Source organism: Lepeophtheirus salmonis, chromosome 6 (assembly GCF_016086655.4).
Source record: "Lepeophtheirus salmonis chromosome 6, UVic_Lsal_1.4, whole genome shotgun sequence".
NCBI classification, from domain to species: Eukaryota; Metazoa; Arthropoda; class Copepoda; order Siphonostomatoida; family Caligidae; genus Lepeophtheirus; species Lepeophtheirus salmonis.
This window is the reverse complement of record NC_052136.2, coordinates 54301559-54319108: the sequence shown is the minus strand read 5'-3', so window position 1 is coordinate 54319108 and position 17550 is coordinate 54301559. Positions and strand designations below refer to the sequence as shown.

The 17550-nt window shown below is 29.5% G+C and overlaps 1 long non-coding RNA gene across 1 annotated transcript; it reads left to right on the top strand.

The window, feature by feature from the left end:
* Positions 1-6246: 6246 nt before the first annotated feature.
* LOC121120958 (uncharacterized) lies at positions 6247-16537 on the top strand. The gene is made up of 3 exons (XR_005865281.2): positions 6247-7265; positions 7373-7556; positions 15779-16537. It is a non-coding gene; the product is annotated as an uncharacterized lncRNA (long non-coding RNA).
* The last annotated feature ends 1013 nt before the right edge of the window (positions 16538-17550 follow it).

The following is a 17550-nucleotide window of genomic DNA, read 5'->3' as shown; positions in this document are numbered from 1 at the left end:
ATACTTGGATTGCATAGCTCCACTCCCAATATCGCTTTTGATATCCTTAAATCTCAGTTAGTAAACGTCCTTTCCATTACACGCTTAATGAGTTGTTTGGAAAGAAACCACATAAATGAAACTTATTTAATTACATAATAAATTGTTAAAATATTATAATAATTATTTCATTAAAATTATGTATAATTTTTTTAACTACGCCTTCTATTTTCCACACGTAAATATTATTTTTTTTAAATCCTTAGTTTATAACAATTTGAACAATTTCAGTATGGGATAAAACAAGATATAATTCGATATTCTAATAGTAAAACATTAAATTTTTACCTTTGATAAAAATATATATTATATATTCATTAAGTTATGTGGGGTTTGGACATCAAAGTAGTACTTATTAGTTTTTGATGTGGTTATGTGTATTAATATACAAATTAATGCATATAATTTGAGTTGTGTTTGTATTTATTTAGGACTGAAGACTGTATTCACTTCCAGTTCATTCCTGGATAGTTAGTTAGTTAGTATTTAGAATTTATTACTGTTTACCATAGTACATCCCTACCTACATTATACAACTATACGGCAAGGAACACACCCACACAAAGGGGCAGAAATTGATCTTAATTCCTACTTAAATTTTATAGTTATTATCAATAATTTCATTAATTTCAGAATACAAAGATCCTTCAGTGCTGCATATCAATCCCAAAAACTTATATAGTTTGATCTTTGATGAGGTGAGTCAACTTTTTTTTTCTTTGTTTGATCAGTTCTAGTAATGTCCGTCCTATAGACCATGTGAACTCAGAAACGTCCGCAGAGGGTGGACTGGAGGGGCTCTAGTCCCCTCAAATGAAATACCAAAAATTATGTCATTCGATCAAATTATGCAATGGAGTAAATTTTTTTAATATGCAAAAAATTTCAAAATAACGAAAAAAATTCCTGGAACTGGTCCAAATAAATAAGGACAGATAAAACACCAAATATAATATTCATTTTTTTAGCCGCCATTGTACCCTTAGTCCTCACATTAAAAACAATAACTCGGATTTTAAGCAAAAGAGGTAATTAAATTGAGTAAACATCAAATAAAATAGTAAGTATACATATAAAAACTTAATTAAATATTGCTAAATATGCAAAGAAACCCTGAAAAATGCATTATCTTGATAAATAATTAATTGTATTAGTCAAATTTAATGTTTCAAGAGCGTACTGAAAAATATTTGCATCAAAATGTAGATTCAAAGAATAAGAATCCTTCTCATAAATCTCGTGGTTTATAATATCACAGTTCCCTTATGGAGGCTTAATTCAATATGAATACATTAATATATTCTAAAAATATGTACTCAAAATATATATGAACGCATAATAATACATTTATATGGAAATACCTTTTTTTGTTTTAATTCCTTACTTCCCATTTCCCACTACTATCAATCAATAACGTCTATTTTTGTCAAAATGTAAAAAATATATATAAAAGTCATTATGAGCCTGAATGATTATTATCTTATTTCTGCGTAGAGACAAAGTTTCTACGTTTATTCACAATGATCTACTTACAGAATATGTAAACAGTGACTCTCAACCTCTGGTGCATATTGTATTGGTGATACGTGACATTCCTTTGGTGATATATAAAGAGATATTATAAATAATTTAAATATTGTATAATTACGGTGTTCTATATTCAGTTATGTACTTAAATATCTTGATATAATCTCATTTGGTTAGTAAAGTTTGCAAACGGCTGATGTAGAATCAATTTTTTCAAAAATCATTGAATAATTAATGCTTGTATTTTATTTAGTATTGATAGGCTTTGTATTCATGAATAATTAATTTATATAAGCTTATTTCACAAGATTATTTTTCAATATACACTTAGATGGGTATATCAACAACCTGTTTATTTTATATGTATATATATTAGAGTGTATAGTAATGATAAAAGTTGTGAATTTAGTATCGCCGGATATATGAAAAATATCAAATTTATAGAATATAAATATGAAAATAAGTTTAAACAAAAAAAAATTAACACTAGAAATTAAGTAATAATATATAAAAGGTGGTATTTAACAAAAAATATCTTACATTTTTTTCTAAATCATAAATAGATGCATTAGGGTCTCTTATTTGGCATAAATGAGTAACAAAATTATATTTAGTAATAATACATCACACATTTTGCATCAAAAAATAAGATTTGAGCAATAAAAATGAAGAAAAACCTCAAAATGAATGCGCATAACATGCGGTACCGGAAGATAATAAATATTTATTGGCATCACGTCTTGGAATTAAAATACCCATACAATAAGGAAAGTTAGAGGATGATTGTAAAAATATTGTTTAAAAATATGTGATCTATCTATAATACTTGACCAAATAAAATTTTTGTAACTGGATTAAAATCTATAATTTTAATGAAACAAAATTTTCTTTCTCTCGACATTTTACAGATTTTCAAATCAATACACGTCCATGAATGATCATTTTTTTGGATGTTTGATGTTAATTTTTTTGTTTAAAGGAATAAAATGTAAAATAAAAAATGGGGTAAAACCAAATTCCCAACTTTTTTCATTTTGTTACAGTTTAATAAAGTTCTAGGATTTTACGCCCCAGGCAGTTTCGCCCTGTGAAGTTTTTTCCTGCCAAAGTTTCGCCCTCGTACATATATTTTAGCATTAATGTATTTTCCACTTATAATTTAAGGTTTAAATGAGTCTCCTCCCTACTTGAAATCATTTGTATTGCATTTTTGCATTCATTAGTGTAAAATAAGCGCATTTAATTCCTTTGTAATGTATCCTAAAATAGAAAATATTCAACATGAATGTTGAATCTTTTTATAAAGAGTTCGAAACGACTTCTTTTTAAACCGTTCTACTTCTGATGAGAGAGTTCAGAGGAATAAAATATATAAACATAAAACAAATTAAACATCATGAGATTAAGACTAATGAAGTCTTATCATATCGCCAATAAGCTCACTAATGGGAGGCCATTCAGGAAGGCCCCTTACCAATAAGGAGCACAACAAATATGGCGCCAGGAATCACATCATCAACTTCTTATTGAACACACAGTTCGTAATCAGAAAATATCTTTGAAAGGAAAGAAGTATCAACCCAACTTCATTATGTGCCGTGTCTTCAGTTTAAGCAGTGAAGATAATAACGATTTGTTGCATTAAAATAGGCAAAATTGAGACTAATTTATGCTTAATATGTAAAATAATCTAGAGTGAGGTTCTTGATTCATATAATAAGTCTAAATTCCTGAGGTTAAAAGTACATATTCAAGCAGATATACCCTCTCTCAATAAATATGTGCATGGAAGGATGGGACATCTTTGATAATAAATTCTTCAAAAATGATCTGCAAACATATACCTTGGAAAATAAATTTTAAAAACTATTTTCAACACTTTTAATGATTTAGGAAAGGAAGTTCAAATCAAAATACAAATACAAGAGGAGATTCATCAATTACTTTTTGTGAAGCCATCTATAGATTACAACGGGTTCATCAAGAGACGCTCTTCTCCAATAAAAGAGAAACGGGACAAACTACGAAGGAACTGACAATCTCTTAGTTATGTTTGTTATGGATATTCCCTCAAAAAATGTCTTCCTACGAAGTAGTTTAATAAAAGGTCCTTCCCCATACTCACTAATAAAGACGAGCTGCAATTAAAAGTTTGATCATACTTGATTTTGTTTCCTTTGTTGGACTCTTTCAAGTTTTATCTCCAAAAAATGAAATTTTCCCACATAATCTTTCACCAGCCGATCCGCAATTCCATGATTGATTAGTTAGATTGAAAGTTTTATATGGATGATCAGATAAGTCCCTATCTCTGCGTACATGATTCATCACTTTTTAAAAGAATTAATCCTTCTCTTTTACAATTGTAATTAAAAAGAAGAATTGTTTGTTACTTATTTTAAAAGTTCTAACAACGAAGTTGTGGGACTTGTGTCCATTCAGATGTTAAGTAATTTATGGCTAAACTACAACGGTAAAAAAATGGCTCGAATTTATTATAATAAGAAATAACAATTATTTCAAATTAATAACTTCAAAATACCATAATTTCATAATTAATTACAAAAGACTTTACGTAAAGAAAGACCTTAAATTATATTTGGAAGATACATTTATGCTATGCTATATGTATGAGGGCGAAACTTCTGCAGGATGTAACTTCCGGCGGTCACCGTCTTATATACATATAACACTAATTACATGTATGCATTATACCATTTATAGTATGACTAACTCTTACATAAATTTAATTATAATATTCGTAAATATGATTTAACAAGTCAGCTAAAAAATATGTAGGCTAATATAGTAAACCATATTTTGTTGGAAAAATTCAATTTAGTTGTTCAATATAATTATCATTGAAAACGATACAACGATAATAGCAGTGAGTGATACAATTAAATGATAACATTTTTAAAATATAACTTCATTTTAGTCTCAAAATAGGCCTCAGTATTGTTGAATATCTCTTCTTTACTTCTGAATATTTATTACCTATTTTTTTTTTTAAAGTTTTTAAATACGAAAAAGTGATTTGGAGCCAGATTTGGAGAAAACCATGGATGGTAAAGCTATTCGTAGCCTAATCCATCCAACTTTGCCATTGTGTTCAGTGATTTATGAGATAGTGGCTTAGTGAAACAAAGTTTTTTTTTCTTCAAATGTTGCCATTTTTTCTTGGTTCTATCCTTCAAGCACTCCAACAATGTAATGTCATAATTTCTATTGATGGTTCTATAATTTTTGAGGTACACAATAAATATGATATCCTTCACATCCCAGATTGCTGATGCCATAACCTTGCTAGTGGACTGTTGCGTCCTTCCACGCGTTGAATTGGTATCATCACGTTCAGTCCACTCAACTGATAGTTAATTAGACTTTAGAGTGTATTGAGGGAGGCACTTTTTGTCCATAGCCACATATTAAAAAAAAAAATCTTATATTTGAATTTTACTAAAAATATTTCGGAATCATGAATATATTGTTGCTGTTGATTGATTATGAGCTTGCATGTCATCCACTTAGCACACAGCTTTTATATATCCAAAATTTCATAGACAATAAGTCCATCACGTTCTATTTATATTTAAAAGAGTATTTATTATCTAATTGTGAACTTTTTTGATGTTGTCGTTGGTATCTTCCTCTTTCGGACGTTCACTTGTGTGCATCGTCATCGACGATCATTTCGCCGTATTTGAATTTAGTATACTATTGTTTAACAATTCATGGACGTACTAATGTTCATTAAGCCAATCCTTGGCTTTAAAACTATTTTATTTTTCACAAAAAAGCAATTATTAACTCACGAAATTTTATGTATCTAACTCTTATGAATAACAAAAGTTGCTTCTTTCACAATGTTGTATCTCACAATTGTTCGACATCTGAATAACTTGTACACGTACTGTTCAAAGGTTAAAACTAATAAAAATCAAATTAAATAAATTTAGTGACATCATCTACTTGTCAGCTTATAAACTTTACAACGTGCCTAATATATTCACCGAAATAAAATAATATTTTTTTGATGGATTTATAAATAATTATGTATTTATATTATAAATGTCAACTATTTACTCAAACGTTTGCAAAAATTTGATTTTTATTAGAATTATTTGCATGAAACAAGTGAAAAATTGCAATGGAAATTTTTTCTTATATTCACACAATATTTAGTTTATGTTTGGATGCAAAATTTGGGTAATGGAATCTGTTGTAAAAAATACTCCTCAGGTTGCCAACAACAACCAAACTTGCATGCTAAAAATGCTTAGGACTTACAGCCCTGGATTTTTATTCGACTTATCTTTTTTAATATGACGTGCTTCGTCGATGCAATATCTTAATTTCATAAATTAAGTTGTCACGCTGTTCTAAGAAATAAAAATATTGTATCGACCTTGTTCCAAATATTAAAAAAGAAAAGGAATATTTGTATATGATGGTTGTATAAAGTAATATCAAATATGACATTCCTGTCTGAAAAAATGTTTATTTCTATATAAGATTGATATTATTGATATCAACATATGTAGTGCGAATAGAAAGGATGACTAATTTTGCAGATTAACCCGTTTTTCATCTATTATTGTTTTCTTTTTGTTTATTGTATTCCCGCTAAATAAGTATCTTTTGTAATTAGTAGCAACGTGTATTTGAATGAGTAAAGAATATAATGAAAATCTATTAAAGTGAAACAGAAACGGATATTGGATCGAATACTACATTGGTCAGAAGGTTCTTTTGAGGCGAATTATTCATCTACAAAATCATTAGTCATAGAGAGGAACATGTTGTTATCAAAAGGTGCCAGGTCCAGACTATAAGAACCTCCAAAACAAGCTCCCGGAACTTCCAACGAGTCAATATAAATGTGTGTGCCCTGGTGTTGTCCTGATGGAACACAATTCTTCTCATATTGGCCACAGAAGGCCGCTTTTGAGACATGGATCCTTACTACTGTCCCATTGTTGACAGTACAACTCTGAATTAAGAGTTTGACCATAAAAGAACAGCTAGTAGATTATTCCCACCAAGCACACAGAAAACTCTTCTTGGCCGTTTATCTTGGCTTAGCCAACGTTTGCACCTGCTCAAAGTTATTGGACCACGACCATTCTCACTTGATGTTGTTGTGAATTACTCGCTTTTTATCACCAGTAACCATCTGCTTCAGAGTTGGATCGAGTCTATTACGATTAAGCAGGGATTTGCAGATGGAAATTTAGTCCATGAGGGGTTTTCTAGTTAACTCGTGAGGCGTCCAACCTTATTTATGTGGTTACAAACGATTCTTTGTGTAAAGTGTACCTCTTGAGCAATTAAAACTGTGGTTACAGGACGGTCAGCTTTCTACTATTTCCATAATTTTATCGATGTTTGCAACAATTGGTCTACCAGAGTGTGGAACATCTTTGATATCAAAATTACAGAAACCAAAATTGCGTAGTATTGGTGTTTAGAGTAAATGGACAATAAATATTTACATCTTTAGCCACCAAGCTTACATTTTTGCCTTTATTAAAGAAAACCGTAAATTATAGCATATTTTCTCTTTGCTTGTGCCCATTTTAGATGCTCGATTAAACAATACGGAGCCAAGGAATAATAAAATTGTGTAATAAGTACTTATAAGACGAAGTCTCATCTTTCTAATGACATCTATTTTAACCAAATAGGGATTATACAATGTAAGATCCAGATTACTAATAATATCTATAGGGAAAATAATAGATTTTTGTCTTTTTATTATACCTTTTATATATACATATCCTTTATTAATTTCATACAATCATAGATTTTGTTGCACTCACTTCGACCCTTCCCCTGGAGTTTCCTACCTGTGCCTCAGGAGTATATTATCGTGGAATCTTTTTTTTATATCTTATGAGTAGTTTTTGAATGTATTGGTCAACCAACTTGCTTCTTTGTAGCAATTGGAATCATCCTCTGGACGTTTGGATTTTGGATACTAGAAAAATGTAAGAAAAATATTGTTTCAACACCCTTTCAAAATAAAATACCCTTTTTGTTGTTGATAAATGAAAGAACATGATTTATCAAAGTAGGACTTAAGATTTTAGAATTGAAATAGATAAGGATCTCTTCAGAATTATAGCCATAAAGTTAGAATATAATTTTAAAATATAAATAAAAATACGAAGATGGTTGGAAAAGCTTATAACAAAGATAAAAGAAATTTTCTCTCAATTTATATTTTTAATAGGATCTCCTTGTAACTCACACATTTCTCTCAGCGACGCTCCCATCTTTATTACCTTTCTAAATAGTATTATGCGTTTTTCTCTTCAAAATAATTGTTGACCGCGACATTATTTGTTTTTGGCTAAATTACTTCGATTTGGATTGATTTAGATGCTTTAAATTTTAACATAACACTATGTTTTCTATTGTTCTAATCTATTTAAAAGTTACACTTTTAAAAACAATATTTAATGACGGCTCGATTTTCGTTTTGTACACTTTCACAAAAATACTCATATCCACTTTGATAGCTAACAACTGCGGGCTGAAAATAGCTGAAATATTAATGAGTAACTGTCAACATATACTTGATAGATAAGACAAGCTTTTATTTTTGAGTGATGTCATCTTCACGTTCAGGTCGGAGACTTTTTAGAGGCCCCTTGTATATAAATATATATGTATGTTCAACAGTAATGAAAATATAGTTTTTGGGTCAACTGTTCAATAAAATCATCTATTGTTCTACATAAACTGTTTGTTTACGATGACATCAAATTACACTGCCTTTATGCAGAACTTTATAATTTTTTTCCAATTATGACTATTGCAAAAGTTAAACTTGTTAGTATAATAATAGCTTTTTATGAATGTTTACGTACATAAATAGTAGGGAAATTATAGTTATTATTAATAAATATACAATTTGCATTTATAAATTTAAGTATGAGTAACACAAAAATATATTTTTATACAATTGGCAAGACTCTCATAAATGAATTAATTTCTTTACTTTTCTACTTTGGCATTCCTTTTTTCAACTGAATATATAACACTTCCTAGACCAAATGTGTACATATTGATCGGTCCATTAAAATCTGAACGCTTTGAATTTTAAACATCAATAACATTTAATTTAATAATTTACAATACAATTTCAACAAAATTAATATTATAAACAGATGTGTGTAAGAGCTCTCTTAATCATTAATTTAGTTGTCCTTAACGACAATGACGGTTCTTAAGTGGTGCAGAAGGCCTGGGACGAGCTGCCGATGTACTTTTCTGTCATGGCGTCCAGCACTGGCTGACAAAGAGTTTAGGGGCTCCTCGACATGCACCCAAAAGTTGTATTCGAGAAGGATGCCATCAGGGCGGAAGGGGGATCAAAAATGTCAAAAAGAATTCCAAAGAACTTAAAAGACTCATTCAAAAAGACTTGGACGGATAAGATAGGTTTCTTTCATTGTTTGTGTCGAAAGTGGTCTCTTTAACCTCACATGGCCCTTTCAACCCATTTTTTATAGCTCTCAGAAAGGGTGAAACCCCTAGATTTCTTGTATGGACCATTAAAGATTTGAGAAGTTTGCCTTAGGGTGTTTTCTTTAAGTTCTTAGGGTCCAGTTTGGCCTATTTAACAAACCCTTTCTCCTGTCTCTAACGTTTCGTGCATGTTGGTCGCGTAGACGGTGGTCCTGGAGATGCCTAATGCTTGTTTAAAAAAACAGACTATCAGGAGAGTTTCCTTTATCTCATTAAATAAAATGTAATTCAGACTCATGTGTGTTACTCGAACGTAAAATATTCAACCGAAAATATTAATGGAGAAATTGTCACTTTCTAAAGGGCAAACGTCTATTTATTCTCCATTTTATTAACGTTTAATGTAGATGGCCCGTTATAGTTTTAGTAAATAAATGCCTTCAATTGGTAGGAATATAATTTCAAAAATAGAATATTTTTATCATCAATTATGGTTTTTGAAGTCATACTTTTATAATCATAAAACTCAGTAAGTATTTCAAATAATTTAATAAAACTTATAGATATGATAATAAATAAATTTAATTCGAAAATATTATTAATTAAAATGTGTATTGTTTTAGTAAGCGAGAATAGGTGGTTGATAAACCACAATGATTCTCAACAGGATACAGACGGCTTACACCAAAATTGATTAAAATTATAAGTTGATAAAAAAAAATACAGTGTACTATAAAACTTATAATAAACTTTTTTTTGAAAAAAAAGGAATTTAATAGTCTGATTTTCCATTTGAAGTTCAGTAACAAAAATGAGTAGAATCTTCAAAGCCCTCTATAACTTACCAACACGATGTCTGTACAAAAATTTAAACAATATAATTTTTATTTAATAAAAATTCTAACTTAAATATATATTCTACAAATATGTAACCCTGATGCACCAAATTGACTTTCATTTAAACTAATAGTTTATAACGTCACTACATTTAAACAGACTCTAAATGTTTTTACATTATTTATATATTTTCTGCGTTGAAAAGGGATAATAATCATAGTCAAAATGGTGGAGAGCAAAGATTTTTGTCAAATGCAGAGGCAATCACGCACCTTAAAAATTATTTTAATTATTTTGCGGAGAAAAACGACGTCTACTATTTTGAGGGTTTACAGAGATGTTACCATCAAGGGAGAAATGTTTAATTAGAATGAGACTATGTTGGAAATAAATAACAAAATCAGGAAAAATGTCTTGTATCTTTGTTAGGTCAAAAAAATTTCAGACAACCCTCATACATTGAGTCCAATAAGCCCTTACACTTAAAACTCTCACAAAAAATTATTATGGGCTTATGAATACATGGATACTTTATACTTATGTGCTCTCATAATCTTTTGAAACCAATCATTTTTGGTTTTGAACCATTCTTGAGAATATGGTTGATACCATAATAAAGTCGGTCTTAATAAGCCTCATCTAGAGTTTCAATCTGGAACGATATTATCATGAACTGTTGATGATAACCAAATATTGTAATTTCAAATGAGCAACATAATATCCATGACGACATACAATGCCTTATATGACTCATTGCAGAGTGGTTCAGATAGAACTTTCGACTCACAGTCTAAGAATGGTTCAATTTTGATCTATGTAGAAGGAATAACTTTATACCAGAACGAGAAATAATTCATTGTTGGACTGAGTCGGAGCACAAATAAATTTACATATAAAAATGAAAGGCTTAAGTGTTTCTATAAAGACTATCCAATATTTATTGATTTATGTATTTATTTAAATATATATATTTTTGTAAAATTATTTGGAGGTAATTTTGGAACATTTAAATAAATATTTACTTTCGACTCATGGGAATATCTGTTTTTTTGTTGTTGTTTTTTTTCATAAGTTTTCCTACTTTTCCTTGTTGAAATAGTCAAAATAAAGACTTGCTTTTACATTTATTACAATTGTGATCAATCATGCAATCGTTTATTTTCCTCTTACATTATTTTATTTCAAAAATTCATTGGTAATTGAACATTCAAAATGAATCCCCTAGTGACTGAATAATATATTATTTGCTTCATTTAATATTGCTTAACAATGAAGGAATAAATAATAATAGATTCCTCCAAATGTGCTTCGTTAATGGTAAAAAGATGTCATATTTTTTATTATTGTCGACAATTTGCGAATGTATTCTCAAAGAGAATTAAAAACCGTAAAATTGTCATTGTGTCTTTTTATAAAATTATAACACCTATTTTAGAATTTGTGATTTAAACAAAACTGGCTGAATGATTTTCACTTCACTCTGGGTTTAATACTTATAAATAAGAGTTTTAAATATATCAGATAAGATCTAGAAGAAGAAATATGGGTCTGCACAACTGGGTAACCCCTTACGTATATAAATAAAAATGACCCACCCACCTACCAAAATCACAAAATTTCCGAGACTGCGCATTTGAGATTTTATATATTTAGCCCAGACAAAATTGGCATTATGACAACATTATTTGTATCACTAATTAGGTTTTCTATTTTAATTGCCCTCCAAGATGTTATGTTCCGGTTACTGAATACCTATCTTACTTTAAAAAATACACATGGAGCCTGTCAATTAAGTTTTGAAGTTATCAATAATCACAAATTTTGGGATATAAGTTTTAATATTAAAGGAAGTAAATCATCATTATATAAAATCAATGATTAGGTATTTATATTTTTACTTTATACTCTTTTTAACATAATTGCTAAAAAATATTATTCATATATATATAAAAATGAATATATATGTATACATGCTAATGAAAAAAGGATCATAGATTAGGGAGAGGGCGGAACCTTTTGACATACCAATAATTTGTATTCATTTTTCCCAAATAAAAAACGTTACAACTAAATGTACTTATTTTCCTTTTTAGACGGGTTCAAATATTAAAATTTATTTATTTGAGCCATACGTGTTTTTCTTTCGGTATCTGTACTTTACATAATCAATCATCTTTAAAGCATTTAAATTTATTTTCTTTGAAAAATAAAAATTTAATGACTGAAATTACTATTTAGATTGTCAATAACCTCATTCATTTCAACGACTAGATTATTCATCATTTAGTAATAAAGTTATGTTCACTGCTTAAAAATATTAAAATTTCACGAATAAGAGCCAATGCCAGCTGATAAAAGATGTATACAATTAAAATTATATTCAAACATAATACAATTGTGTGTTAATGCTAATGTCCCTGATTGATAATAGTCAAAAGGGAACACCGTGTTGGAACATGGTAATTAATATAAGCTGCTTAAAAAATATGATTATATGTGGAAATTGTTTCAATACACTTTTAAACTGTTTAATATTTTTAAATACCTGATTTAAACATTTTGAATGATTCAAGAAAATATATTGGGTCTTAATTTTAGGAAATCGAAATTTTACGTCAAAATTTTCCAATTTTTTATTGAGTCAAAAAAAAAACCTTCAGTTGCATTCAATCAATGAGGACTGAAAATTGGAGAAATGTTTACAAATTAGGATAATGTAGTATTGCATTGTTATTCAAAACTTCGAATATTTAGAATTTTAAGAAAGAGGGTGTTTTTCAGTTTGTGATACCAATCAAATAATTTAAACTATATGTCAGAAAGGTTATGTACTTTTAGATTACTTTAGAGAGAAAACTTGCCTAAAAAAAGAAAATCCAATTAACAAATACACTCAAACTGATCGAAAATATTTTTGTACCATAGATATTTTAAATGAAGTTAAAAAAACGATCGTTTAATGGAACTCTATTTCTATTAACTCACAACGCTTGAACAGATTAGGTGTTTGAATATGATAGCTGTTACAAGGCTTTATCATATTCTGTAATGTAAATTTAACGATGAAACACAAATCCATATATGGACAGAGACCAATTTTGTGAGGCTATAAGGTTATAAATCTGCAGGGTCCACTGCCTCTCTCCCTCTAGTGCAGTACCTATTATTTCAAGTAATGTTTGTTCAAGGATTATATTCCAGTAAATTATTAAGAACATACGTTTGTATAGAAATTGGGGCTACAAAAGCACCACAAAATTAATGAGTGGCTATAAAAAATAAAGTTGTGTTGATATATTTTAAGTGTGTATTTAATTTATATTCTTCATAAATCATAATATCCCATTCATATATGATAAATGCACTACTCAATTTAAAATAAATCATGTTAAATAAAGTTATATAAACCCCACCAAGGGTTTAAAATTAATTTTGAATGCATTCATTAACATATATTTATTAATATACATATGCATGCATGTACATTCTATATGCTAAAAGATAGCATGAAAATTAGTGCTACTCTTATTTTTTGGATATAAAAAGAATTTGCATATAAATCCATATTTAAAAAAAATTAAATTTACATATGAGGGTGTTTTGTAAAGTCCGTGTAATGCCAGAGAGATGGCACTACTGGTACGTATCACGGTTGTGTTCAGTTAGTAGTAACTCTTGGAAGAACACACACCAACTTTCTACCAGATTGGTTTATTTTTTGGGGATTTGGGGAGCCAGATCTGTCTATTTCTTTCTGTTTGGCATTCTTTTGAATCGAGGAAGTGGAGTGATTTTCAGAATATGGAGGAAAAATTTTTTTGTGTATTGATTAAACATTAATTTATAAAAGGCAAAACATCTCAAAAGACTAAAAAGAAGCATCATAAATATTATAGAGTCTCTGCATCTTTAATTAGAACAGTTTATAATTGGCTTCAACATTTTTGGAGGGGACGTTCTGAACGCCCTATTGAGCTTTCTACTCCAGAAATCATTAATAAAATCATTAATAAAATCATTAATAAAATCCATGATATGGTAATAAATGACAAAAGAGTTAAGGTGCTTGAGATTGCTAGTGCTGTGGGCATCTCGAGTTGGAACCTTATTTCCATTAATTTTGCGACCACAACTGCTGAGATGTGAGCTGGTGCATTGTCGAGATGGAAAATGAAGTTTTTGTGGACCAATTGGGGCGTTTTTCTTACAGCTTGGTTTTCAAACGGTCCAACAATGATGAATAAGGTGCACCTGTAATAGTTTTACCCTTTTCCAGATAGTCAATGAGTCTTATTCTTCGCGAATCCAAAAGATAACATCAATTATTGTTACGGCAATTCCTCGATTCAAACGAATCCCAAAAACATAAACCATTCTGGCTGAAAGTTGTTGTGTGTTCTTCCAAGAAATACTACTAACTAAACCTAACCTTGTTAGTTATACGAAGGCATATCTCTCCGACCTAACACGTACTTTTCAAACGGCCCTAGAATGTACATCCATACATAAAAATGAAATTGAATAAAGATTTGTCATTGGAAAATTGTAGAACAAGACAAATATTATGACTAAAGTGACAGATTATAAAGTTAAAAACATGAAGTGTTTTTTTTTGTGATTTGAGATTGAAAATAAAAATATTTATAACTTTTTCTTTGTTTAGCTATACGATTTTTTTAAATTCAATATGTCATTTTGCATTTAACAATTATTTTTTATTTAAAGTTTGATAGCCTTGACAGCGCAAGAAATAATAATTTTATAAATAAAAGATAGAGTTGAATTAAAAAAATGTTTTGAAGAATGTCTAAAAGAACTTAACTTTTTCTTAAAATTAACTTTTGACATAAAATAAATACATCAATCCAAAAAAGTAATTTTAAATTCCTTAACCCTTTTAATAACAAGTTTATTCTCGTATAATTATAACTATTACTGATGAAATACACATTAGATTTATATATGACTCGTTAATATTAAATCAATTATTTGAAAAATATACAAGGCATTATGAAAAAATATATTAATAACTTATGGGTACACTGAATTAGTTTGCCAGCTGAACACTTTGAATTTTGTAATTCCACAAGATAAAATTGAATAATTAACATTAAAATTTCATCAAAAATAATACTCTAAATATTGTTTGTGCTCTCTTAATCATTAATGTTGCTGCCCTGAGTGGCATGATGCCTTCCACACAGTAGTGGAAGGCCTGACATCTGCTGCGGATATGGTTATCTGCCATTGCGCCCCAGTGCTGGCTGACAGTGACTTTGAGGGCCTCGGTATTTGACTAACGGACACTGTAGCCCTTCCTCTCAACATGTGATCAAAAGGTGTAATCAAGGGGGTTGGCATCAAGGATGTAGTGGGGCCAAAAATAAAAATAAAAAGTTCAAAATAACTCAAAAGACTCATTCAAAACTCATTGAAAAGATTCTTGCAACTGATAAAATGGGTTATTTAATTGATAATGTCAAAAGCGGCCTCTCCATCCTCACAAGGTTCTTTCCACGTATTGTTTTGATAGCTCTCTGGACAGTCTAGTATGAAATCACAAGATCTTTTGCATGGACTCTAGAGGGGATTGGCTTGGGCTGTTTTCTTTAACTCCTCTGGATATAGTTTTGCCTTTTTGACATAGCCTTCTTCCTCTCCATCGTTTCAGACTTGCTGACGGCGAAGACAATTGTTTTGGAGACGCCCTACTACTTTGAGAGCACAAATGGAAATTCTTCGACCATGTTCAATTGTCATTTTCTCTACTTGTACGTAAGCTAGTTAACTCTAGTTTATTTATTTTATTTTATTTTTGTGACAAATTGTTTATAAATTAATATATCGAAATATGAATTAATTTCAAACACTCAACCTTCATGTATTATCGAATGAGAAGGTGTTCAGATTTCAATGGACCACCCTGTATATAATTGCTCTAATGGATTAATGGAGACTAATCTCGATTTTTCGAGATATTCGGACAATTAACACATTGGAGGATCTTGAAAGAAGATAAAATTTGTCATTATGTATAGGAGGCTGTGATTTTGTACCTCATTGAGTATTTTGGTGAATGAAGGAGTCGCTTCGTGGATTGAGGGATGAAACCAGAGGAGATCACATCTCTTCATTTAAGGAACTTCAACTTTTTCTTAGACGAGGTGTGTTCAAAAAGTAAGGTGACTTTATATTTTTAGGGACTAATATTTCTTTTTTCATCATTATTGATGTTGTCCCATTCAAAGACATCCCCCTCAGAAACAATAGACTTGTGCCAACACTTTTTCCAATCCTCAATGCACTTCTGATGAACACTTTTCGGTATAGCCTTGACCTCTTCCAGCGATTTACTCTTTATATCCTCAATCATTGCAAATCTCCGTCCTTTGATAAGTCTCTTCATTTTTGGGAACAAGAAAAAGTCACAAGGGGCAAATCCGGTGAATATGGGGGTTGGGGCGTCCAGGACGAAGTTTGTCATTAGTATCTTCCTGCCCATATTGGAAGAGTGTTTACTACTTTCAAAGATTATTTTTACTTAGAACAGTTTCACTGTATGTCATTCTCATTATTTACAGTATTTTAGAGCACTTAATTTTATTTTATAAACAGAATTTAATGTTAATTCTTTGATCCATTTTATTCAATAAAAAAAATCGCCAAACACAACAAACACTTCTAACCTCTCACAAACAAACTTAACATATTGAATTGCTGAAACAGGTGAGTTTACAAAAAAAAAAAAAAAAAAAAAAAAAAGCAAGCCTACCGAATAAATTATGCCCGAAAATATGAAAAGACACCTAACGTACACACCCCGTATATATTTTGATTCAGAGCAATATATTTACTTTCTGGAATACCTTATACAGGAGTCGAAGGTTGCAAATCCGACTCATTTCATTTATTTCGCCATTTTTTCATGGATATCCATAAGCTTGCTTAAAAAGTGAACTATATAAATATATGTTATATGATAAAGTATCACGCGTCACTTCACTATACCGATAAAATTATTTCCTCGGTATTGAAAAGTTTCGAAAATAGAACATACACTTTTTTCCTTCAGTGTCTCCAATTTTGAGATAGAAAGGGGAAAAATTACGGTCGGACAAATTTACGATGTATATATTTATTTTTTATGTACCTCAAGTAAACATTTCATCTTTCACTTACAATTAAATTTTTTATATAATTCTTTTTTTACTTTTTAAGTGATCAAATTGAAATAAGCAAAATTTTTTTGTGTATAACTGAATATCCAAATCAAGAATGTAATCATAAATTTGATAAAATATACATTAAGAAATATATCTCACAAAAATCTCTTTCCTTCCAAAAATTTGAATATTATTTTACCTTTCCAAAAATAAAAATTAATTATACATTACTTACAAAGAAGCATGAAATGGAATCAGAAAAGTATTTTTTCATATTTTGTTATATGTTTAGTACTGAAAAGGTAAAGTCACTCACTGTATTATTCCTCTTTATAAAATTGTCCTTTGTTTGACAAAAAAGAAGGGGAAAGAGTACATTTTATATCTAGAGAGTATTCCTTGGATCGTGTACCTCACTTCTATAAAAAAAAATTGTAAAGATATATTGAAATAGGACATACACTCAAATAATAGTAATTTAATTACTCCTAAAATTATCATTATTTTA